The 26,486-nt window shown below is 33.6% G+C and overlaps 1 protein-coding gene across 2 annotated transcripts in view; it reads right to left on the reverse strand.

The window, feature by feature from the left end:
• DACH1 (dachshund family transcription factor 1) overlaps positions 1-26,486 on the reverse strand; it is a 445,951-nt gene that overhangs the window by 330,541 nt on the left and 88,924 nt on the right. The window lies entirely within an intron of this gene.

Genomic DNA, 26,486 nt, shown 5'->3' on the forward strand with positions numbered 1-26,486 from the left:
GAAAAATTTCTAGCAGGAATAAGAGTAAATATGAAAGTAAAAAGTAAAAAACTAATATGATTTTATGATAATAGAAAAATATGTCAACAAAATATTAGATTGTGTGGTTTTCCCACCTCTTAAAATAATATGCTTCATCTCATATTAAGCAATAATGCAAACTAAGCGAAATATATCACTGAAATGAGAACTTAGTATTTCCGCAAAAACTTATACACTCCTTGTGATCAACATTTGTTACTGCTTTGCTACTTATTTAAAACTTCTATGTGTGAATTCTACAATTATGTATCATCAAATTTATGATATTGTTTATTGAAATTTTAAAAAATCTCTCTTGATTCTGTTACTCACTTAGTATTTCCTTTATAATAAGTGTGATATAAACAAAACTACTGACTAACAAAAGAATAGTAAAGTCACTGAAATGCCATCTTCTCAGAGGTTTTAATCCTCCTGAAGCAATAGCAAATAAGTGGACATTTTTAAGATTAGCATAGAAAACATATGGATAACTCTTAATATAAATGCATGTCATAGCTCATAAATGCTCTGAAAGCTCCTTCTGAGCTATCATAGTGCATGCTGTGAATGTGTATTAACAATAGTGCACAATTGTACGTTAAATACAGCATATATTTACATATTTAGTTCTATTCAACTGCCAATTTTAAAAATATACTTTCTCCAAAGAACTATAGTCTTGGTTTCTAGTAGCCATAATTTTTACATTAGTGTCTATCAAAATAGTAACCTAGTTTGATATTATTCAACTCTTAAAATTGCATTTAAACTCCTACCACCCAGGAAATTCTCTCTCTCTTTCTCTGTCTCTCTTCCTCTTTCTCTCTCTCTGTTGCTCAGTTACTTAGCTATAGCTGAAATTTTTCTTACTTGAAATTTCAGGAACTCATCTTCCTAAAGATGAACAACACTTTATACACTTTATTTATCACTCTTTAGTAGATAATAATTAATTCCCCCAAACAAAATCTGTCATTTCTGCTTTTTTAAGAAAACATGACATTCTACTAAAATCATCAGGTTGCCAGCAAGAATCCCAAACAAAAATAATTCATTCAAACTCCTAAATCTAGTCATTGAAGATTGACAGTATCTTTTTATATTTTTGAAAGCTCTTTTAACATTAACTGATATTTTAGTGTGTGAAGAAACTAAAGCTTTCTACATAGAAAAGTTCATCTTTTGCCTTCTCACTACCATCAGATAAAAGCATAAGGGACTTGAAGCCACAGTTCAGATATACTAGTCCCACAGAAATGACCCCAATGCATCAGCATCAGGGCAGGCAGCAGGTGTGAGCAGTGACTAGAAAAGAGCAATGATAAACAAGGAAAGCAAGCCAGAGAAGAGTTAAACCTAACCTATTAATACCACTATGCATGGGATAATAGAAAGGCCCTCTTGTTACTAAAGGTGAAGTTATCCTGGCTAGAAAAATAAGTGAACCACTGCAAATATTGTAGTGACTGTCCTGTGAATGGATTGCCACACCAAATGACAGAACTCTCTCAATTCCACTTTCCAATAACTTCAAGGCACTAGGGATGTGACAGCATGATGAATACCACAACAGACAGCTCCAATATGGTACCATTTTACCAGATCAATATCTTGCTGCAATATAAGAAAAAAGGAGCTGATATTAGTCTACACAGTGTATTACAGATGAGGTACATTTCTTCTTACTGCACTCATGCTGAACCAAAGCAATAATTCATAGATTCCTTAAAAGGTTCGTGCAGCACCACATGCAAAAAAAAAAAAAAAAGGCTAATCCTTATTTCAACATCTGCTTGAAGATGTAATCGCTTAAAGAAGTAAGTATGCTAGTTTTTTAATTCATCGTTTTTTCATTTATCGCTTACCAAGATATATAAATAATGAAGTTAGTATATCCAGGTCTGAAAAAGTACAAACATTCATAGATTGTCTTGCTGACACTGTTCCAGTAATAGTATGAAGAAAATTGCACTCAATATTTCACTACCAGCCTACCTAACTTGCTTTGCAAGTGGAAGAGCACTTTAGAACTTTCCACATTTTGAGTGTGTGAAATGTAATCAATTCTCAATTATCTGCAATGGTTTATTCTTTTTTGGATTATTCCATATTTCCTTTTTAAAACCAAAGTCACTGTGATCAGCTACCCCTAAAGCTGCCAAGAGCTGTAACCTACTATACAAGAAATATTAGTTGCTATGTGTACAAATCACACAAAAGTAATATAGAGTAATTCTCATGCCGTAGTCAAAGTATAAACGACCAAATGTTTTATTGTTTCAAAATATTCTAATTGGTTCAGGCCACAGATGCAAACAGAAACCAAAATAACATACTAAATCAGAAGCAGCTTAATTCTGACTTAATGTGACTCATGATTATCTTTTTTAATGTACTCTATACATCATCTGCTGGAGTATTACTTTTATTTTCCTCCATTTTCTCTTTTTTTAATATCCTGTTTCAGCAAAATACATATATATTTCCTCAAGCAAAGTTCCAGGCTGTTCTATTAGTGCTTTAAAATGGAGGAATCCACAGCCAGCTCACCTGGTTAGTGCTTCCCTCTGACCGTTCCCATTTCCCTTCTGGCACCGCCCATGGCTCTTGATATAGATACCCCCAATTAATATCTCTAAAAATCTGAGATAGGCTTCCTGGCTCCTGTCCAGCTACAAATAATAATTTACCTCTCCTTGCCCCCTTTCGTGCTATGCAATCAAGTATCTGTACTACGGTATGTGCAGTCTTTAGGAGATATGGGAGTTGATACTTTGCAAGGGGATGATCACTCTCAGTATTTTCCTAGCTGCTGCCAGCCTGAACTATGAAGTAGGTCAGAACTAAGAGTTTTGTTTTACAGATGAGGAAAATGAGGTTTATAGAGGTTAAATGGCTTAGCCTGTTGACCCAACAGCTGTCAGAATTTAGTAACCATTCTCTGGGCCAGTGATTTCCAGCCCAGATTTTGTAATACCCCAGGGTGTCTCACATTTCCTAAAGTATTTCATGAAATTCTCAAAAAATATTCCATTAAAGACAAATGTAGGCCAAATTATATCTTTAAGACATGACCAGGAGAAAAAAAAAAGTCACAAATATATCGCACATCACAACTCTGCAAAATGTTAAAAAAAAAAATGCCACTATCTGGTAATTCACTGCATTGCAGGAGAATCTAATAAAAAACAAAGAGGTGGAATAATAAGGCAAGTATGTTACGAATCATTAAATATCATTTTTTCCTTGGGTCACATCGCTTTTAATATCAGTCTATTTTTACCCAGGATATGGGCAAAAAGACCAGGGCTGGGGGGAAATCATCATAAACCACTTTATCTTTTCATCTCCTCTTTGAAAATTAACAAGAAAAATCATTAACTTTGTCTATGAGTTTTATTTTATCATCTTCAGGGTAGATTCTACATACTAAGATGATGCCTGGAAACACTCCACTTGGCTAATACTGAATAGCAGTGTTCAACAGATTTGCCAATAATATCTCCCCACCTTTAGCAGCTTTAATTTTTTATAGCAGACCCCAATCGAATATAGCATAACAAGAAAAATCTGTTTATTTTATGGAAATTTATTAACATATCACACATGAGTTGAGAAAAAAAGATGTTTTGGACATTAAAGCTGCAATACAAGCCTGTTACATAGGTAGATATTTAAATACGGACCCCAATCAGAAAAGCAATGGTGATGAAAAGCTATTTTCACAGAACTCTCTTTCAAGTTTAAATTGTGACATCAGTGGGCCAGACAAAAATGGTATTAATTTTATTGCTCTGACCAAAGCTAGCTAACTCTCTTCTTTCTGCAGTCAAAGTCTCAAGGTCCCAAGATTATTGTTAGAGCTAGGAAGTCTTAAGTTAGGTCTAATTTGTCTTGTCTTGCAAATGGCACCACTGAAATTCAGGCAGTTCCAGGGTTACTAAGTAGTAGAACCTAGTCTCAAATGTATGTATCCTAACTTTTAATTCAGTACATTAAGAGGAAATGATGTAGTTATCCATTTCTTCACACATATCTTTAAGAACATGGGATACTACTTTCCACAAATTAATATCTAAGAATAGAGACAGACTTGTACAATATCTTCAAAGTAAATCAAGTCTGTCCCTTGCCTACTCTCTTCCTTTCACATGAATTTCAGAAGTATTTCTTTTAATAACAGCATTAGCAAAAAATATATGCAAGCCGTAACTTTTAAACTTATGATACTATACCAAAATAATAGAGCATTTTAATTATAGACCATTAAATTTATCGGTTGAGACAGTATGGAAACAAATACTAAAAAACGTTAAATATTAAAGTAATGGCTAGAAAAGTTAAATTATTTAAAATTATTTAAATTTGAAGACTAAAATGCGTAAGCTAGAGACATTTTTTTTTTCTCTTGAGACGAAGTCTCACTCTGTCACCGAGACCGGACTGCGGTGGCGCGATCTCGGCTCACTGCAACCTCCTCCTCCGGGGTTCAAGCGATTCTACCGCCTCAGTCTCCCGAGTAGCTGGGACTACAGGCACGTGCCACCACGTTCTGCTATTTTTTTTTTTTTTTTTTTTTTTTTTTTTTGTATTTTTAGTAGAGATGGGTTGCACTGTGTCAGCCAGGATGGTCTTGATCTCCTGACCTCGTGATCCACCAGTCTTGGCCTCCCAAAGTGCTAGGATTACCTAGGCATGAGCCACTGTGCCTGGCCAAGACATTTAAAAGTATACTTAGACCCTATTTACCAGGAATTCATTTTTATTTCCTAGAAATCCAGGGTTCAGAGAATTGAAAACGCACCCTTATTTATCATTTTAAAACTTTTAATTCAACATTCTCAGAATATTGAAAGGACTTAGATTATGGTTTAGGGTTGGTTTTCAAAACAATGAAAATAAAACATCTTATTTTAAAAGACATTGTGTTGAGTGGCAGCTATGTCCTGGACACTGTATTGGCAATCACAGAAATAAAGATCAAGATAGATAGGGCAGGATTCCTCTAACTGGATGAACTCACAGTCTAATGAGGAAGACTGATATAAAATGATATAATACAAAACAATCATCTTTAGAGTAGAAATACAAATTCAGATTTTTTAGAAGCAAAATATATTTAATAGCAAAATTTGAAATCTATACTCAATTTTCTAAAGGAAAAATCATAACTCTCAGAGTATATTTAGAAAGTTTGCTTTAAATCAAGCAGGATTGAATATCTGATTATCACAGAGATGTCAAATTGGGATATAGGCTTGCCTGGATTCTGTTCACTTGTGAGAATGACACAGTGAATGTAAAGGATCAGGAGAAACAATGGCTCACATAACAAATTTGTAACAAAAAACTCATATACTGTGACTGTTTGATTTTTTGTTAAGTAAAATTCAATGCATAAAACATGAGAAATATGTATTAAAAGTTCCCATAAAAATGTAACACACGTTTGAAGATTTTTGAAAGGGCTTGTTATTGACATAAAGCAAAAATAGTTTATTTAGCTTGGATAATTAATATTATGCCTCAGTAACTCATAATAAACATGCATTCAATTAAAAGTTAAAATATCACTTAAATCAATACGTAGTAATTCAAGACTTGGGATCAAAAGAAAAATTAAGAAAAACTGTTTTAATACCCTAAATGCCATAAGCACTAGAACAAGAGCAATATAAGGAAATAATCTGATCTTTTAAAGGCATTTTCTTTGGAGCTTTAGTAAAATAAATGGACCAGTAGCCAAGTGGCTCTGTAGAGTCTTTGCTGTCTAACCTGAACAAATCACTTAACCTCTTTAGGGATCATTTTTCCTAATCACGGAAATTGGTGTAATAATGCCAGTCTCACCAGTCTGTTGCTGAAAACCAAGATAATTTTTAAAGGTACTTTTTTTTTTTTTTTTTTTTTTGAGATGGAGGATGGAGTCCCAGACTGGAGTGCAATGGTGCAAACTTGGCTCACTGCAATCTCTGCCTCCTGAGTTCAAGCAATTCTCCAGCCTCAGCCTCCTGAATAACTGGGATTATAGGCACCCGCCATTATGCCCAGCTAATTTTTGTATTTTTGTAGAGATGGGGTTTCACCATGTTGGCCAGCCTGGTCTTGAAGTCCTGACCTCAGGTGATCTGCCCGCCTTGGCCTCCCAATGTGCTGGGATTACAGGCGTGAGCCACTGCGCCTGGCCTTAAAGGTACTTTGAAAGTAGCAATCCAGTTGTTGATAATCACAATGGCGTTTCTATATCATCGTGCTTTTCAGGGTTGAATCACTGAAGTGCCTTGAGGAAGAGGCAATCTCAAGAAATTTTAAATTAAGGACTTAATTTACAAATATATGTAAACATAATTACAAACCTCTCTATGATTAAAAGAAAAATGATGAATATTGTATTCAGAACCAATATAATTTCAAATATTTTTAAATTGACCACTGAAGACTTGATTACCTGACAGCAGTATAGAGATTCAGGACTGTGAACACAGTCTCTCCATGGCCGTTGCTCAAAGTTCATTAAACACCATTTAAGGTGATGGGTAACATTTGTCCAGAGAAATTGCCAGGATTTTCTTAGAGACAAATAAATCCTCAGTGGCTGTCAGTTATGATGTGTGCATTTAAAACAGATTGACAGAGCAGAAATAGATTTTTATGTGAAGGACTGACAAAATTAATATGTTTAAGTTACTGATCCTATAAAAAGAGATCCCTCGAAAACACCTCTGTAGGTGTCTAAAGAAATACAGGGCGTGAGAACCTGGAAACAAAACAAGTTTTCTTCAATGTAAATAAATGTGTTATATATGTAAAAGGTCTTTAATGCCATCAAGAAAGTGTAAATTCAATTGATGACAGATTGCTAAGTAATGTAGTGCAACAGCTAGAAGGGCATCCAGATCCTCAAATATTTTTTATGGAGGAATACTCTAAAATGTGCCTATGTAATTATTTAAGAATAGCTTGAAATACCTTGAAACGCACCACTTAATCAAAACACAGCATCTCCTTTCCCTGAGGATGATACATCTGAACACAAATATATATCTAAATGCTTAATGGGTCTGCCAAAGGAAGTTAAGAACAAGTACATGAAAACAAATACATATAAATATCTGGTATATTAAAAGATGACTGAGTGGCATATAATTTCTACGGGTAATTCCATGCCCGTGTTGAAGTTTTAAATTAGTACACTGTTAAGGCCTGCTTTGAAGAAAGTTATTATGTACCTTCTAGACTGCAAACCAGTCAACTCCCCCTCCCTTGCATTATGTTGTTGCTAGTCTTTGTCTTTTTTTTTTTTTTTTCCCGTGGTCCTGTTTAGATTCTCACCTTGCTCTGCCCTTGTCATCAAGTCGTTCAAGCACAAAGCAGGGAGCATGGGGAGTGTTTACTCATTTCCCAAGTCCATTATCTTACACATTAATCACTGGTCTGGAACTTTTGGACAATGCTGAATCTGTTACCTTTTTTTCCCCTTTCTGGCCGCTTTACTTGGGAGTCTGACAGTTCACCAGTTTTAAGCTGCACTAAGACTTGATGACCTTTTCATCTGATTAACTATTTTTGTCCAAAAAAAAAAAAAAGATATGCATTTATAGTCCAGTGAAATCATCATGACCTTAAATGTGGAAGATGAAGCCTTTATTTTTTCTTCATGGAAAGACAGCCTAAGGGAGCTAAATATTTTAAATATTGGTTTGTAAAGGAGTGTCTTTTTAGGGATTAAGTTCGTTTCTCCCACCCCCCACACTGCCCTCACTATTATTAAGTGTCATTTTCAAAACAAAACATGAGTGAGAAATTCCAGTTAACTTTGGAAAGCAAATATTTTTAAATATTAAAGTAAACAATTTTTTAACTCTAATATCTTCATGGTTCTTGCATAATATGAAGGACTGTTCTGGGACTTTAAAGTTTAGCTTCAATAATGATTACTAAACCAAGAGAAATAGATGTAAAAAAGCAGGACAGCTGGAGGCTCTTGAACTATAGTTGTCAAAAGATTTGTTTGTGAAACATGCATTTTATTGCCTTGTATGCATGTTATAATGAGGCATGGACAACTGCAACATTACACTTAATGATTGCATTTCTTGTTTCAGCCAGTTTCCTTGTCCTCTTGCAATTAACGTTTTCCCAGATCACCCAAGGCTACTTTGTCAGGGAGAAAAAAAAAATCTGAAATTCACATAAATGAGCAATGTCAATAGTTTAGAAAGAGTTTACTTAGAGAACAAAGAGCCCTTATGAGGCACTAGTGAGAAGAAATGGGGAAAAAATGAGTCCTCACAATGTAAGCCTTTTCTTAAAGCGACTTGTTATCAAGCAGTTCGGGATAGTCCCTCAAATCTGCATTAAAATGCATTTCATTCCATTGACTCATTTGCATTAATTTCTCCCATTATATCTGAAAATGGCTGAATGTCTACCCAACACAATGCCACAGCCTATCACAGGCTACCACAGCGGCCCCAGGTGCCAATTTACTCCTCTTAGTTCTTTTCATTCTGTTTGCTGATTCTGACAACTGGAGTTCTCCTCTCAGTCCAAGGGACTTTTCAATTGGATTTGCTCGTGGTGACAAAATTGTTGCTTTGCTGAGAGGAGGGGGTTCTTTGATTGAGCGTCTATCATGCTGCCATGGGAAAGCGAGAGGCGAATGATTCTCAGTGGCTTCTGATTTCCAGTATTTGTTCAGCATTAGGCCCACTTATCTCCAGAAGAAAAAGCAACATGTAGAAAGAAAGTGACAGGCAGAAACACACTCACTTGCTCGTTCATTCTCACTGCGCTCTGTATTCAAACAAGGGGGACCTATTACACTGAAAGCTCCAGATCAGCCTCACTCAATTATCACAGTTAATCCTTATAGCTCTATAAAGTAAATATTTCATTACAATTTCAAATAAACAGTCACCCAATCTAATGAAGCAAGAACTCAAAGTGGCAATGTCATAGAACTCGTTACCGTCATCAAAGGGAAGGACACAGCCTTGTCTACTAATAATGAAAAAATAGATACTGGCATATTTATGAACTCAAGGGTGTTGTAGTAGTGAGGATTTCTTTTTCAGTGCCATTGACCAATTTATCTCTCCAAATACAATTCAATTATCAGAATTCTATGCGTCTTTTTTCTCTCTCTCTTTATTTCTCTTAGTTTTTCACCCCAGTCCTTCGTGGGGATCATCATCTTCACTACACATCATCCACACACTTATCACCTTCCACTATAACTTTGCTCTTTCATAAACATCAGAGAATTTTGATATGGCATTTCAAATTCAGGAAATTTACAGAATATAAAGTGATCATTTTCAAAATCCATTGTCTGTATCATCAATGTTATCTTGAATCCTTCATCTTGTATGTCCTTATATCCTCTATCTACTACTCTTTTACTCCGGGGCAAGAAAATCTAAAAATAACTCTCATTTCACCAAATTTTAATAATTTGAAAAAAAAAAAGCTTGAATTGAATAAAGATAAGTAGATTAAGTCCTTAATCAAATGTTGAATTACCTCTATGCTATTCTAACTCTCATTTTAATCCTAATCTTTAGTCTCTCGGGAAATCGTTTTTCTTCAATTATTATTTTATCCTTCTTATTAAATATCCTGGTAATAGTCATCATATTTTTCACACTTTTGTAATTCACTCTGTAGAACAGAGGGTACAATGTGTATAATAGCACCATTTTGCCTGTAGTTATAAGCGCTGACTCAAAAGAGAGTCCATGTTATGCAATAAGATAAAATTTCCCATAGGTAGATTGTAACTATAAAACTTCTCTTTTCCTCTCAATTTTACAATACTATATTGACTTGTCATATAATTATCATCAAGTAGGAAGCGAGATGAACTGTTTTAGTGAGGAATATTTGCATTTTTCCCTTTCTTCTGGGATTCTTAAATACTTATTAGCCTTTAAAAATATCACCAGAAACATAGACTTCTCAAACCTTAATGTGCATACAAATCGTCTGGGGTTGGGCAGGCAGGGAGCTTGTTAAATGCAGGTTTTGATCCAATAGGTCTGGAGTGGGGCCTGGATGATAACATTCTTAAGTCACTGGTGATGCTGATTCTGCTGGTCCTGGGGCCATACTTTGACAAGCAAGGACTTAAACTATTGCATGGTATTTATAATTTGTATAATAAAATCAGGAGTAGGGGATTCTTAGATTATTATCAAGATAAAGCCATATATGATATTGTCAACACTATTTTATTAACTTCATTAATAAATATATCTAAAACACAGGTGATTTAATAGACATTATTTACATTAATAAACTATCAAAAATACGGATGATTTCAATAGGAGTGTTACTAGCACTACTGATAATAATACTGATAACTGAGTGCCTGCTATGTGCACTTCATTATTAACTAATTGTTTTCCTCACTACAACCTCAAAGGTCTATATTATTACGTTAATTACATTAATTATACAGATCAGAAAACTAAGACTCAGTGAGGTAAAATAACTAGTCCAATGTAGGGGCTGGAACTTGAGACAAGTATTGTCTACAAATACTATGAGTTCAGTATTATTTAAATCAACTTACTCCCCCAAGCCAAGCCCATATCACTGGATCACAGTCTATGACAACACATTCATTCACCCAACATGTTTTATTTAAGGCCCACAGTGTCTTAGTCCCTCTTCTGGGGATTACGACATTTAGGTGTGAAAAGACAAGCAAAGTTCCTGCCATGCTGGATTTACTCTACGACTGAACAACGGAACAAATGAGTGAGCAAGAAAATGTCAGATATGGGTAAGTGATATGAAGAAAATAATTAATGTGGTGTAATAAGAAATTATTTAAGAATGTACATCTAGGTCAGACACGGTGGCTCACGCCTGTAATCCCAGCACTTTGGGAGGCCGAGGCGAGCGGATCACTTGCGGTCTGGAGTTCGAGACCAGTCTGACCAACATGGAGAACCCCTGTCTTTATTAAAAATACAAAATTTAGCCGGGCATGGTGGCACATGTCTATAATCCCAGCTACTCGGGAGGCTGAGGCAAGAGAATTGCTTGAACCCAGGAGACGGAGATTGCAGTGAACTGAGATTGCGCTATTGCACTCCAGCCTTGGGCCTTGGGCAACAAGAGTGAAACTCTGTCTCAAAAAAAAAAAAAAAAAAAAAAAAAGAATGTACATCTAAGTGGTAGATGTATCTTCAAAATTTACCTTCAAATTTAAAATTTGGTACTATTAATATTGGACGAATTTAATAACGTAATTTTTTCTCAGTCATTCCAAGTCATGTAAAAGTACAAATAAACATAAGTGGCTTATCACTGCCATATAAAACGGCTCTCACCACAGATACGGAAAGACAAGTTTAAATGCCACCATATATTGCAATAATCCCCCATACATGTTGCTTTGACTGGTATCTTAACACTCTCTGAGATAAGTGTCATAATCTTCATCCTCAACATTCACATGTATATATCACCTTATTTAGTTGCTAGTTTTGGTTGAAGCAACTTAACATATATTAACTCACTGACTCATTATGACTGCTTTATTAAGTAAGTATTATATGTTTGTATTCATTTTGCAGATTATAAAACTGAGGCATGCAGTCATTAAGTAATAAATTCAAGTTATGTCATTGGTTAAGTATCGAAGTCAGTTGGGCTCCAGGCAGTTGGGTTCCAAAGTCTGTGCTCTTGAACAATTTGCTACACTGCCTCTCATTTTTGCTTATAAGATATTACAGGTGTTGTTATAGATTATTTCCAAGATCTCTTTCTGATCACAAATGCTAAAACCATATGATAATGACTTAAAATATAAGATATAAGAGATCAGGTTGTTTCAGCCTGTTTTTTTGGAATACTTTAAGTGTTTAATATCTTATCAAAGCTATTCCCTGATTTTTATTTTTATTTTTATTTTTATTTTTATTTTTATTATTTTGAGACGGTATCTTGCTGTATTGCCCAGGCTGGACTCAAACTCCTGGTCTCAAGTGATCCTCTCACCTCAGCCTCCCAAGTAGCTAAGACTATAGGTGCATATTACTGCACCTGGCTTTCTAATCTTAATGTGAGACTCTGCATTCCTCCATTTACATTCCTTTTTACAGCAGATTTAATTTACAATTAGTAAACCTTTTAATTGATCATTAAAATTAAAGTAGCAAAAATACCATTTATAAAGGCACATAGCAGAAAATATTAGTCAAAATAATTAACACGTTTGCAGATTTAATGCAACTGTTGGACCTGTTATACAAACTAACCTTTTCATAACATCTAGGGGCAAAATGCCCACCTTTGCCATATTGCAAAATATTTTATTCATTTATCTGTATTTTTAATGTACATTTGCTGAATATCAACTTGTGCACAACAATCTGGGGCACCAGGATATAAATATAAATGGCTGTGGAGCAAATATCAGGGTTTATGACACTAAAATATGGGTGATATAAGTAAGAATATCATTATCATTATAAATAATATTAATAACTATTTGCTTTTATGTGCATTTCATTTTTAATGGTATTCTCACCACAACATTTAAGGTCTCTAGCACTATATTATGCTATATTAATTATAGGGATTGGTAAACTTTCACACAATCATACTCAAAGAACTACAATACAGTTAACAGGGTGTGGTGGCATGTGCCTATAGTCCCAGCTACTTCGGAAGCTGAGACAGAAGGATTACTTGAGGAATTCAAGGATGCAATGAGCTATGATAGTGCCTGTGAACAGTCACTACATTCAAGCCTAAGCAACAAAGTGAGAGCTCATATTTAAAAATTTAAACTATGATAAAAAATTTTAAAAGAATTATAATACATTTAATTATATAAAACAATAAATGCTATAAATGAGATAAAGTATTCAATAAAGGCACACAGAAAAGAAAACTTAAGCAGCTCACAAAATTTCTAAACTAAAAATAAGTGGAAGCAGTGATGAAGTCTCGGAATGCTGTTTGTCTTGGGATGTGGTTCACCAGGGTATAAGTCCAGTAAGTTTTCACTCCCCATATCTAATAATTGCTTAGCTTAGTGTTGTGCTCAAAGTACATGCTCAATAAATATATGCACAATGCAAAAAGCTCTCATTTTACTTCTTTACTTTTACAATCTGAAGGTATGCCAATGTGGTAAATATCTGATGACATATCCATTAGGAGAACTCTTCTGCAGATTAATTTCTTAGGCATCTTGACAACTGTTTACATCTTGAAACATACTATTAGTCTTTGGAGTTTGGACTTTAAAACAATGTAATTGATTGTCTTTTTACATTTTAACCATGCTTCCTTTTTTCAAAGATTCCTCTCCACTCTTTCCTAAAAGTAGATATTACTCAAGATTTTATCTTTAACTCTTCCTTGTCTCTCAAAATCCTCATACCCAGAAAATTCCATTCATTCCAGTTTCCAGTCTTCAAGTGAGGTAAGCAATGGTCCCCACTAATACCAACACAGTCCACTAACTCTGAATACCAGCCCCTGATTATTCTACAGTTGTCACAAACTCAGCATTTCCATGAATTTGTCATCTTTCTCCTCATTTTGTATTCCCTTCCTGATGCACCCTTCCTCAAGCCATACAAACCAGGCATTTGGAAGACATTAACTTAGGATTTCACTTGTTCCATCTATCCTTTCCTACCGACAAACTTCTAATCTGTGACTAAATTCCATAGGTTCTACCCCTTGAGACACTGTCATGTCCATCTGCTTTTCTCCATTTTTGTGGTCACTGTTTCAGTAAAGGCTCTTTTTATTTTCCACAGGGACTGTTATAATAATCTTCTAACTAGCCTTGCCTCCTTTTGTAGTACACTTTCCAATTTGTCCCACAATGGGATGCTAGAGTCTTACTTATCCTATGCAAATTTGGTTATGTAATGTACTGTCTTAAAAATCTTCCATATTTCCTCATTCTTTAAAAATCTAAACACAAGAATAAATGAGATCCATTATTATCTGGTCCCTGCCCTTTTATCCAGCCATCTTTAAACAGTAATAATGATGGTTATCATAGTATGTGCCAAGCACTGTTGAAATGTCTTCATGCACTATTTTATTTACTCTTTCTAGCAACCCTAGGAAGTGAGATATAAGACTCCCCATTTTATAAGTAGTGTTTCCATAATAACTAACATGTACAATCACAGAATAAGAAAATGACCAAGATAGGATCTGAAACAGATTCAGTCTAAATCTAATGCCTTTGCTTAAAAGGATTATCTATGATTTCCCCTAAATTTCCTATTCACCTCTCCTTCTCATCCTCCATCTGTACCCTCTTCTCTTCAGGTTGTCACCTGTAGCCTGTAAGTACATTAGAATCTATAATCACTTGTGGAGATGTTTTAAAATTCCAATGACCCGGCTTCATTCAGCCCTTGAGATTCTTAAGGTGAAGTCTGTGCATCAGATTTTTTTTAAAGCAACCTATTTTTTTCTAAGGTGCAGCCAGGTTTGAGATCTACTGCCTAGCAAAACTAAACTATATATAGTTGTACCAAACACCATGTAACCTCCATTACCCTCTTCCCAGTGATTGTAGCTATTTCTCCCCATATAATTGTCTGTACTGAATGTTTGGGCTTCCCACAGGTTCATGGCGCCCTTCAATTTACAACTGACATGACTGGCACTCAGTGCACTGTCAATAGTAACTTGTAAAATAAATAATTGAATAAGACTTGTTGATTGCTCTTTTAAGTACTTTGTAGGAATTAGTAATGTAAGCACTGAAAATTAATATCTTGAAGTTCCTTAAATTTCTCAGGGCAAAGGGAGGAATGAAAGCACTGAAGAAAACAATTTCAGTACATGAAATTATTTACACATAAAATATGTCAGTTTCCTCCTGAGAATAGGCTTTTTTAAAAAAAAAAAAAGCTCTCAATTAAAGACCAAAAAAGTTTTTTTTTCCCAAAGTTTTAAACTCATTAGCATCTTGAAGGTATATGTGAAAAATTATAGTCTAGATAAAGATAACAAAGACAACAGAGAGGTCTTGTTTTCCTAGTTAACACCCTCCTCCCCTCAGAAAAAGCAGACTTTAAAAGCTACATCTTTATGCAACTGCCATTTTCTCCCCAGTGACAGAGTACATTTTCCTAATAATTAATTACTCAGTCATTGGCAAATTAAAACATCATATTACTTGGCAATTAATATATATTTAATACTGTTTATCAATAAATTAATATTAATTATTATCAATATAATGGTTTAAGTTTCTACTATTATTTAAGTTACTCATATAATTTTTGAGAAAAAGAACACTTTAGAGATTTCTTCTATGAGGTTTTATTAAAACTGTTATAAGAATATAAAAATCTTGTGTCCCTGCTATTATGTGAAAAATCTAAGTTACAGTATTTTGAGGGGCAATTTGGTGGGGGGATAGAATATAAAGAGAATCTGAATGCCCACATAATAAAAATTAATCATTGTGAATTGCTTTGGGGAGAATCATACACTTGACCCACATTGAAGACTGAAATATTAATCCATTTCTATGACAGAGATCAAGCTTCACAGTCGCTTTTTATATTCCCCATAATAGAAGCAACAGTTGTAAACCATAATGTTATAGTTCAAACAATGCCCCCCCAAGACTTCAAATTTATTATAGCATTCATCTCCAAGACAAAAGACCTGGTGGAGGAAAAAGCTCTTTTTAGCAAAAAGCATGGTTGTTATTTATGGCTCAGATGCAAAGAATGAGTTTGGGGAATTTATCAGAGATGAAGGTATGAAATGTTTTAGCTTGTTCTTCCCTCTCTAATCCATAAACCATTTTCTCAGCCACCCAAGTGAATTCTAATGGAACAGAAATGATGAAATAATATTTTCCTAGCCCTTTAACACTTTTCCTTCTGTATAAGTTTCAGTGGGATGAGAAGAATATGTTTTATAATAAAATTAAAAATATTACATGTAGTAAGGAGGCAATATTTTAAAATAAGGTATAATTTAGCTTCATAGGCAAAGTTTAGCATTTTTTTAAAGTTTAATTTTTATGTATTGAATTCTGGAAATTCCCATTATTAGTAGTATTAAGACTATTACGGGCTATTATATAATTAGAATTTCAGAATGTTAAGTATATTCTCATTAAAATCATTTAAAGAATATAAGCCCCATTATTGCCTCTCCAGTCCTAGTGATTCAATCATGATACTTGGCCTCTTTATTTTAATATTGTTCACCATTAACTCTACCTTCATCATCACTCTCCTTGAATAAGACATGCCATAATCAAAACAAAGATGACTCATAGATTACCTACTTTCTATCCTCACTTTTCAGAACAAGTATAAGGCCACAAAAAGGGTATCTATTTCCCTAATGACTAGGTCAGAGAGAAAGCTTACTGCATATAGAAAGGTTTAGGATGTGCCAAGATGTGATGAAAGTTCATGCTTTAATCTTACAGGTTGCTTTTCTTTCTTTCTTTCTTTTTTTTTTTTCTCTCTGGCCTATGTCAGAAGGGTGCATATTGTTTTCTTATGATGAAAACATATTCAACAAATGTGATTGGAAAAAAGTATAAAATGTATTAATATTTACTCTCAAATAAATAAGATGTTTTTAAAAGTGTTGCAGTTACAGGTCTACAGCCCTGAGGAGAATGTGAGCTACATGGATGACATATTTTTTCTTCTCTAATTCAAAAGACAGATAATTTTAGAACAAAATCAGGCAGCTTAAATAAAATACAGAATAATCTTTAAGCTGGAAAACTTTCTTGGCATTGTTTGATAGACGTTATACTAAATCTATTGTTTGCCAAATTCCATTTAAATTGCTTAAACAGCTCTAGAAAATGTGGACTCTATCTTTACAATTTTTAACATCATAATTTGCGGAATTAAAAACAATCCACCACTGAGTTATTTGACATCACACATTTTGACTACACATTTTCTGAGTGTTGGAGCTTTTTTCCTCTTAGTTGTGATACTATAATTCCTTTGCTACAATTTTCATCTGTATTACACTACTTTATCTTGACATAGAAATAAAAGTTAATTAGTTTCTATGACTATCTGTGCATTAAACATTGCAGTTCTCTCAGATTTGTAAATACGTCCCAACTCAGCATTCAGAATGCAATGTGTATAAGCATTCAGTACAAATAGTGTGAGTTTGTTTGCAGTTAAGATAGAATAGCAACTTCAGCCAGATGACGTGATTCATTTGAGTATACAGCCTCTGTGAAAGATGTCCTAAATCTGATATCTATGTATCACATACTCATCATATTTAAAGCTACAGATGCCTTTTTTTTCTTAACCACATTAAAGATTCCATATAAAAACTCTACGCTAAAAACCTTCTAGGTTTATTCTAGCAAAGTGCCAAAAATAGACCCTTCCATTTAGCCTATGGAGTGTTGCACTTTTTCCAAAATAGTAGTTTTCAAACTTTTGTATGCAATAGAAACGCCTGTGGAACTTCATTAAAAATAGGAATTTCCAGGTTCTGCTCCTAGAGTGAGAAAGTAGGTATATCTAGGATGAGACCAATAAATCTACATTGTTATAAAGCGCCTTGGTTGAGTATAATGTGCACCTTGTAAGGGTCACTTCTCTGAAAAATAGTAGATTGTATATCAGACAGTTTTTAACCAAATATAGTAAAGATACTTTTAAATCATCAAGTTATCAGCATACCAAGATTTTAAAATCGTTGTGAAAAAGTACTCCTTATTCTATACTAAGAATATAAAAACCACAGTTCTCACAGCATTCGTTATTCTAATTTTAACTTTTTAGAGCGGTAAATGACAATCTTCATAAAGAAATCTTCCAGAAGACCAAATATATCAGTAATTGGTTGAAATTAATAATATGTGACATAATCTTTTTTTTTTTTTTTTTTTTTTGAGACAGAGTCTCGCTCTGTCGCCCAGGCTGCAGTGCAGTGGCCGGATCTCAGCTCACTGCAAGCTCCGCCTCCCAGGTTCACGCCATTCTCCTGCCTCAGCCTCCCAAGTAGCTGGGACTATAGGCGCCCGCCACCTCGCCCGGCTAGTTTTTTTTTTTTTTTTTTTTTTTTTGTATTTTTTAGTAGAGACGGGGTTTCACCATGATAGCCAGGATGGTCTCGATCTCCTGACCTCGTGATCCGCCCGTCTCGGCCTCCCAAAGTGCTGGGATTACAGGCTTGAGCCACCGCGACCGGCCAATGTGACATAATCTTATGCATAAAAACCTTTCACAAAAAGCAGATGATTTACATGAAAAAAAAAAAAAAGGCTAAATTTTACTCTCTACTCTTTTCTATGGACAATATTCTTTCTCCCTCATGGGAAAGGCAAGCTCTAATACATTATGCTTTGGAATTCTCATCAGAAACCTATAAACAATGTATAACTTACAAATGTCCTTCAGCACATTAGAATACTTTTAGCACAGCTTTAAAATTTTAAATCAATTCTGCCATTCACTCCATATTATTTATCTTCAATTTCTCCATATTTTAAATGTCACCGTGTCATATTAAGTAATAAAAAGTTTAAAAGATTATAACCTGAACTTGGCAGATATGCACTTTCATTACAAGGCCTGAAATCCTTGCCTTTGTACATTTTCTCTACCAGTGTCTTACTTCTTGCTTATCTTGTTTTCATTTTTGAATGCAATGAAATCTTCAGACTCACTGAACAGTCTAAAGTATCAACAATGTTATTTTAAGTCAATTATAATAGTAAGTTAATGGCATTTAAAATATTTGGCTCTTAATCAGACTATTTTGTCACCTCTTTTAAACTTATCCTATTATACAATATCAGCTGAAATTATCCATGATTCTGCTAGTCTTAAATCATCCTTTAATTCTATCAATTATGTTATTCATATGCCCTATAATCCAGTAACATTTCATTTTCTTCAATCTGAAGCTCAAGAAGGAAAGAATGCATTTAAAGATTAATTTTTATGTATGCTATTGTAACAAATTAAAACTAAGTGATATAATAGGCTTTATGATAAGAAAATTATCTATACCAAAATGTGCTTGGGTAGTAAATGTAATTTATTTTCTCAGAATGTTCCCCTAAAGTAGGTGTTTTTTTCATTAAGTATTTTTTTGCCTTTTAAAGGCCATAAGAATCTGAATTAACTAAATATAGTAAATTCCATGTAAGTATTAAGTGTCTCAGAACTCAAAGATTTATGGCAACAAAACTATGGACAGAATAGCCAGGTGCCTCTTTCCCTCCAATATAATACAGATCTTTCCTTGACTACATGGTTTTTGCTGTGACACCACTCTCATTAGATTGGAATTTGTGTTAACTTCCCTGTACTAGGACTTACTAATAGGATTGCTAGCAATTATTATACTGAAATGAAATCAGCACAAACTATTAGATCTGTTTAAACAAGTTAAAAATAAACCTTGATTAAATGTTCTTTTATAAGAAGCTGCTCATTAGGGCTACATGGCCTTCAGAAAAATTGGTGTTTCATTAACATCAAAGAATGTACTGAGTTTAAACTCCCTAGCCTAAAAAGTTACATAGAATATAAAGTTTTAAAAATATTTTAGATAATGAAATTTTAGAAAAGATCTTCCTTGTAGCTCTTGGTTTAGTCAATAGAAAGAAATATACTATTAAGAATGAGGAGTATTAATAATGGAATTATGAAGAATACCACCACCAGCAAATGCAAAAAGAAGCAAACAATAAAATAAATAAATAAATAAACAAACAAACAAATAAATAAATATTTGTCAGAGTGATCAAATGATAGATTTCTTCTAAGCTGAGATACAAGTCAGCTATGAAATTGTTGAATTAAGTCACTTGGTATTTAAATGCAAATCAGTATGTCAATTTAAGTATCTCTGCATCCATTTTTGCAACTAATCAGTAACTTTTGAACAAAAGTAGTACTTATAGAACTCTAGAAAGTGCACGTATCCCATTCTAGAAAGTAAAAATAACATGTTTCTTGTTACAAAAAATCAATTAACTGTTATGACCTGACTTGGTGGAAATTATTCTGTTGTGATAGATAACCTAACATAATTAAGATATAGTGTTGGTAAATGTTGAACATTTTTATGGGCTACAAACTCACAGAAAGGATTTGAGTAAAAATTCTTATTTTTCATCTTCTTATATCCATATCATCACAAACACACACACACACACACACACTTTGTCCCACTAAGAAAAGGTAAATATTACTTGTATAAAGGTAAATGTTAGTTACATAAAGGTGGATACCATTTATGGTTGAAGATGAGTAAAGGATGAAAAAAAAAAAACACTATAATTAGAAGTCCAAGAGAATCATCAAATATTGAAATTCACAATAACATGTTATCTAAAGTTAATGGCAATTGATCTATTTAAAGATTACAATTAACTATCCTTTCAAGGGTTTTAAAATAAAATAATTCATTTTTCTGAACTGTACATGTATTATTCTAAACAAACCAAGCAGTAATTACTACTACAATTTAATCTCTTCATATAGACGGATATCCTCTACAGTATACTTGCCCCTTGCCTACACAGTAATATGAATTTGTTCTGCTGTTTAAAGGGAATAAACCTTCTAGTTTGAGTAATTAATATTCCTTAATTAAACATACTAAGGAATAGACAATAGGTTCTTTATGAATCTGTGGGCATGCCTAAAAGCAACAAAATCACACTTTTGTTAAAGCATTTGTGTGTATTTTGCACCATTTTTTAAAGTTTAACCTCTGTAGATCAATGTGCTTCCTTAAAAGACTTTAATAAATTAAAGTGCAGAGAGCTTTTTTTCACCAGGCAGAAAAAGCTGATGAGACAGGTTTAGTTTAATCTCAGGCAATAGAAGTCATTAACCATTCTCTCAGGGATTAAAATATAGCTTGCCCTTTTCTTCTCTCACTTATCATTAGCATCACTTTAATCTCCTAGCGTTTCACACTGCTATTTTAATCATTACTTACTGCCTTTTGACAAGTGCAGAACATGCTTTTTCTCATTGAGGCAATATCCTGGTTTTAGCTGACAAATGTAGGACATAATGTAAAAATATCAAAGTGACATCTCTTAAACACACCTTCATCATAAAAACTCTAAAGTTACAATATTCCTTTGTCTAGTGTTTCCATGAAAATTATCATTTGAAAGGTTTATATCTTAAATAAAGAAAAAAGTTTCTTCCAAATACAACAAAAACTAGTTTAGAGAAATAGTATGCTGAATAAATGAGATCTAAAAGTATGCACATACATGTTATTCTTACTCTCTAAAATATATACTCATGAACTTCCTAGTGTTTACAAAAGCAGAATGTTGTTTCGATATAACTATAATAACAAAATATGCTATATTGAAATGGCCACCCAATTACCATTTAATGCTTTATAATCATATTATATAATATATAGATCCTAGGCTGAACAAAGTGTTACAATGATTATGCCTAATTCTATTATTTTAAAATATGTACCACATCTCTGCTCATTGATAGATAACTAATTCTTGCAGAAAATTTAGGTAGAAACAACAATAGTTACAACCATATTCATATGGAACATCTGAAAACCTATTCAGAGTGTTACTACTGAACTTTCTGCTACATTTTCAAAATTGCTAGTTTAGATAAAAGGAAAACCATACGATGTTTGTTAATGTTCTTTTATCTAATGTCATTTAGTTTAATTTACAGAATCTCCTTAATCTCATCTGCCTAAACCTGAAGTGGATAACAAATTTGGCATAAGTCTCTTGAGATCTGTGAATGTAAGTTTTATATTGTCTTTAGATATAAATATTATAAGTATCAGAATATATTCTAGCATTAATACTGTGTTCTATTTTAACTCAAAACTAAGCCAATGAAAGGTTTGGTAATTATAAAACCTGACTTTTTAAACCAAAGCACCAATTTTTGGTAACGATCACTCACACTTGGCCCTAAGCCTTTTAATCTAGTCCATCTGTAATGATCTCATAGTACTTTCAACCATTATTTAACTGTTAGAAGAAAAATATGTCGCACTATATGTTTCGACAATAAAATCCCTTCTTAAGCTTCACAAAGCAGAACAATTCATTATTTGATCTCTTTCCAGGTTCAAAGTCTGTCTTATTACAGTACTTCAAAGAAATATGTAATCAAAGACAAACAGCTGTGAAAACAATCTTTTATTACTTTATTATCATTGAGAATATATCTTTGGAGTAAACCAGTGGAAATAGCATACAAATAATCTTCATAAAGGTTGTGGTATTGCATTTGTTCACAAACTATGCATGTTTATCTTTAAGGCTTTAATTTTACTTTCTATAAATAGAATAATGGCTCAGGCCAGTCACTCTATTGCCTGTCAAAAAAAAAGAAAAAAAAAAAAAAAGAAAAGCAACAACACAAGCAAGTTAGCTGCTCCAATGTCAAAGAAAATGTTTCCAATAAACAAGTTTTCAAAATGATATTCAGTGATGTGACTCCCTGGGTTAACATTGCCCTGAAGTGAAGTTATTTTTTTCTGGTGTTCATATTAATCAGTTAGATTTGCAGAATTAGTCAACTACAAATTGGTATACACAACTAGAATGCATACATTTAAAGTTCCACTGACTACTCGGAAAACAGATGCAAAATCAAGCAATTAGCTTCTAAGGTAGAAGCTACATTGCCAAAATTATCCTCATATTTTACACATCCCACAATAATCTGGTCATGTCTATATTTCTCACTATGGAGGGTTTCTGTTATCAACATGCAAATAGACTGGACAATATAACATAGTGTTCTTTAAATGGGAATGATTCACTTCATCTGCAAGCTTTTGAGGCACTCTGTAGATTTCAGGGTAAAAGTGAAGAAGTCCTGCCATCCCGCTACAGTAGAAAACATGTGGAGGCAGAAGGAAGAAACATCTTCTGAGTGCATATTATTATATGGTAGAAACCGTATAATTTTGTTATGATACCAACCCTTTGAGGATGGCATTATTTATAATCCATGCTTTACAGATGTGGAAATGGAGTTTAAAAGTTTAGTAACTTTTGACTCATTCTTGGGTTAATCAGACTCTAAAGTCAGTGTGCTCATTGTATTAGATCAGAATGCTGTCCATTTTAGAACAGACTTTCTAGGTACATGTCCTCAAAAGGCACTACATTCTCTAACAAATCCAATTCTTCTTCAGAAAACCGTAAAGTATTGTGGTAGACAGAGACAAAATAGGTCACTGTCATTTTCTATGAAACTAAATTGATGATTCATCAACACAGACCATTGTTAGGAAGATCATTGTTCCTAGGTCTTTACAAACATATCGCTAGGCCAAAAGTGATGTGAAATCTGTGCCATCTTGCTTACCAAAAGATATGACTGAAAGGTGCTACAAGAATGTTAGCCCAGTGGGGCATAGTGGCTCATGCCTATAATCCCAGCACTTTGAGAGATGGAGGAAGGAGGATCGCTTCAGGCCAGAAGTTCGAGACCAACCTGGGCAACAGACTAAAACTCCATATATATATATATTATAATATATATATATATAATAATATAATATATAATATAATATTATATATATATATATATATATATTAGCTGGGTGCTCGCCTTTAATCCTACCTACTCAGGAGGCTGAGACAGGAGGATTATTTAAGCCCAGGAGCTTGAGGCTATAGTGAGCCATAAATGCATACCACTGAACTCCATCCTGTGCAACAGGGCAAGTCTCTTCAGGAAAAAAAAAATTGCCACCTCAAACTAACAAACTGAAGGAGACAGATAACAATTATTGCGGTGCCATGGCCATATAGACAAACCAGGTAATTAGGCCTGTGACATAAATTTTTAAAAGATAATGGTATGTTCATTTCACTTTCTACTGTCTTAGTACAAAGACACACAAAAATGATTTAATATCTTTGTACTGGTTTTAAAATTTTGTCTCTAAAAATATAGATACATACATAAAGAAATATATAGTCACACAAAGATATATATGTTAGCTATGATAAGTTCTTATGCATTTCTATGTAACATTGTCTTCATTGTAAAATGTGAAGTCTAAACTGAATGTAGTTGTCACAGACATTCCTCTATATTATTACGGTTATTTGAAGGCCACTGACAGAGGAAGGAAAAAATAACACAATGATAGGCAGTAAACAGAAGTGAATTTAAATTTTTTGTTGTTGCCGGTAAACATAACTGAAAATTCTTAACATCATATTAGTATGAACATTAGTATTTTCAATTTTAAATAATACATAAAAAAATTCCTAGAGATTCTTTGCCAGCCAAGTGTAGGGATAATGGAGAAAATGGAATTGCTGATTTGAAGTTATGATCCTTCACTTCATAGCACAACTTGGTTCAGTTTTACTGGTTACTAAATAAGCAGTATAAGAATTAAAAATGAATTTAAGGCATGACTCAATTTCCATAAAAGTTAATTTCCTGACTTTTCCGTTTGATTGCATCAAAAGTTATTCAGTAAAAGGGCACAAAACAAAGCCAGTCACTCCAGCTTTGGAATAATTAAGCAGTAATTTGACCAAACATTTCCTTCCTTCCTGTGTATTTCTCAAAGTCACTATTGCACTATAAATTTTAGCAGAACCATTTTTAATGGGCACAATCTATAAGGGAAATAGTCCATAGTAAAATGTTTCACAATCAAGGTTGGCAACACCATCATGAAGTCACTTTTTACTGCTATTTTTAGGATGTAGTCAAGATAAACTTTTGATTTTCAGGTTTTTAGAAAGGTCAGATTATAGAAGCGAGAGTTACCATGGCTAATTTTTACATGTGACGCCTATAAATAATTGAGTTTATTAATTTTGGAAATGCCTAAAGAAAAGAAATAAATAGTATGGTATTATAATTTTAGATGTTATTTTAATGCAATATTTTCTTAATATATTGATTAATAAAGAATTAGATCAGTTAATGTTAATTCATTGTTTCCATTTTGGGTGATACTATAACAAGCAATAAAAAAGGAGAAATAACAGTCTTAATTCTTAGAGTCCCTGGATCATTTGCTTTCACTGAAAAGGTATCATTCATAAAGTTATGTGAGATAATCTTATACAGCTGCTTTTTCACTTTTTGAGAGTACATTCTTACGTATCGTTTCATTTCATACTGAATAAAACGTATATTTAAATGTTACTTACACAGATGGAAAAACTGGCATCTTTTCTACACTCCAAATAAACTCTACTGTTGCTTTTACTTTGTCACTCACTGGTAATTTTTTTCCTTGTCTTTAACTTTTCCCTTCAGTAAGTGACTTCTCATCTGACTTGATCTCTACAACTTGTTCTTTCTTCACCTGTCCCCATCCAGACCCTGTCCCGGAAGTTTCAGAAGCCTCTTGACCTCCAATGCAAACATCTGATAAGGATCCTCAAAGCACTCTAGGCCTATTCATAGTTTTCTATCTTAATTATCAACCCAAATTATGCTATCTATTCTTTCAGCTTCCTTTAATTTCTGTTATCAAATATATTTCACTGTTTTGCCCCCATGGTTTACAACAATCACCTTCTTGTTATTTTCAGATGAGTTCCTTAAAATGGTAAAGGGGAGCTCAGGAAACATTTCCACCTCCTTGGAGCCAGTACAGTGTAGCCTTAAAGAGACAGGAACTTCAGAGTCAGGCAGTCCTGGCTCTTAGCCTGTCTCCAATAAACTGTTTTGTAACTTGAACGGTAAGTCTCAGTTTCCTCACGAGTTAAATGGGAATAATGATGTCTATATCATAGGGTTATTATAAGCATTAAGTGGACAAAATTTTCAAAAATTTTATGGTACATTGTTGATGGTAATCAAACTTAATATCACTTCCCCTCTTCTAGAAAATAATGTATAAATAAAAAACTGTTCTCAACTATAATATCCTAGCTTGCTTTTATCAATCTATGTGATTTCATATATAATTACATTGGCAGAGTGACTGCATCTATATTATGTTCACCATTTTAAAACACTAAAAATAACTAATCCAAACACCAAACTTGTAGGTTGGAGCTATATTTTTTCCTAAGTTTTTTTGTTTTGTCTAGTTTGGATTTTTACTGGACAACAAATAGAAGGCTTGCTAATCTTTGTCAGACATTTAATTTTAAGTATTTATGTGTAATATTCCCACTATTCTCAACATTGATATTCAATATATATGAATTATTAAACCAATAAATTATAAGGCCAGGTGTGGTGGCTCACGCCTGTGATCCCAACACTTTGGGAAGCCAATGCAGGTGGATTGCTTGAACCCAGAAGTTTGAGACCAGCCTGGGTAACATGGTAAAACCTCATCTCTACAAAAAATACAAAAATTAGCTGGTAGTAAGGGGCTACGCCTATAGTCCCAGCTACTTGGGAGGCTGAGGTGGGAGGATGGCTTGGGCCAGGAAGTGGAGGTTGCAGTGAGCCGAGATTACACCACTGCACTCCAGCTTG

This window comes from Rhinopithecus roxellana, chromosome 18 (genome assembly GCF_007565055.1).
Source record: "Rhinopithecus roxellana isolate Shanxi Qingling chromosome 18, ASM756505v1, whole genome shotgun sequence".
Lineage (NCBI taxonomy): Eukaryota > Metazoa > Chordata > Mammalia > Primates > Cercopithecidae > Rhinopithecus > Rhinopithecus roxellana.